The sequence below is a fragment of the Bactrocera latifrons genome, unplaced genomic scaffold, assembly GCF_001853355.1.
Source record: "Bactrocera latifrons isolate USDA-ARS-PBARC rearing strain unplaced genomic scaffold, ASM185335v1 scaffold_6, whole genome shotgun sequence".
Classification (NCBI taxonomy): domain Eukaryota; kingdom Metazoa; phylum Arthropoda; class Insecta; order Diptera; family Tephritidae; genus Bactrocera; species Bactrocera latifrons.
This window is the reverse complement of record NW_017537267.1, coordinates 14037-15720: the sequence shown is the minus strand read 5'-3', so window position 1 is coordinate 15720 and position 1684 is coordinate 14037.

The following is a 1684-nucleotide window of genomic DNA, read 5'->3' as shown; positions in this document are numbered from 1 at the left end:
TGCTAAATCAGGTGAATTCGATGGTTGCGGCACGATATTGGTTGGAAAATCTAAGAAATGATGGCGCATAATTCAGCGAGTGATTCACACCTCGATAATCAAAGAAACCTTGAATGACGTGGTTTTTTCGACGATATTCGACCGATCGATCACCTGTTTTCGGGTCACAACAATAGATAAAATACTCATCGCCAGTAATAATACGTTTCATCGGAAAGCATTGTTCCACTGTCGTTAATACGACTCTATTTTTCGAAAAAGTTTAGTGATATTGGTTCCAAAATCCAATGCTTTCAACTTTCTTAGGCTCAAATGATCTTTCAAAATGGTTTTCACTCATCCTTCCGATATTCCAAAGATGCTAGGAAGATCTCTGCTAGCGAAGAAAAAAATATTTTGAGCAATGGGGGGCACTGACCTATCAAAATCTAGTACTTTTATAAATATTTTTATTTGTGAAGGCTAACATTGAAAGTTCTCTCTTGTTTTGCCTTACTATTATTAGTAAAATTGCTCTTAATTGTTTCATGGTCATTGAAAGAGCTTTTCCATATACATATGTATATATCAGGGTTTTTTTTAACTAATCATTTTTTTCACAGCCATCATGAAATTTCCTCGGAAATACCCTAACAAAAATTCCTTGAAAATTTGAGCCCTTAATATTAACATTAAGGACTGGACCAAAGCATGTAAAAATTTCCCATTAAAAATACACGACAATCGTATCGTGGCATCGAATTGACACATATTCCTCAGAATTGAACACTCTACAAAAGGGCCCATTGGGACAAAGTCGAAACTCACATCGGCGAGGTAGTACGGGGCTCTAAACTTGATTTTTCCACGATATTCGCATTTTTTTATATCTATCTAGTAAATGACAAGAGCTATAAAAAAAATTGTACATGAAAAACTTGTATTAAATTTTATTTGTTACAAAAAAGGTCCAAGGTCAAAATCGCTCATCACTAAAATCGCTATCATTAATACTTCTCGAGATATTCGGCTTTCTAAGTAAGGCTATATGAATAGACTTTTTTCATAGACTTTTTATTACATACCATCTATGAAATTGTTAAAAAAACCCCTAATATATATATTATAATACCATTAAATACCGAAAAAAAATAACTCATAATCAACCTTACAAAAAAAACTCTTCTTACGAAACAAAAATACATTTGTTTACAGTAATAAAGAACTCTTTGCCGGCTTCGACATTTACTGAACTTTTTGGACACATGTAGTAAACCTACGACATTATAATTAAGGGTATATTCTAGGTTAGAGGCTCGAATTTCGAGCTTTTTTCAACAATTAATAAAAAAAAGCACTAGATGTATTTGCTATCCGTTTTTTATCATTTGTTTATTAGACTTAGAAGAGCACGCAAAATAAATTTAAAAAAAAAAAAAATTCCATCGAGTTATGCGTCCTCGAAGAAAGGGGGGAAAAAAGAGGTCGTGTCCCCATAGCCATGATTTCTACGCTCGTCGCCATCTGAAAAATAAAACAGTGACAGGTTCTTAATGAGTACGAATGTCGCTAAGTCATAAAATAGCAAATCTAAAAAAAAAAAAATTTCATAAAATGGCAGCTACTTTAAAAAAGGTCGATTAGAAGCATTTGGAAAAATTAAACAGGTGAAAAATTAATCCATTTTACAGTTTTAATGCTTTTT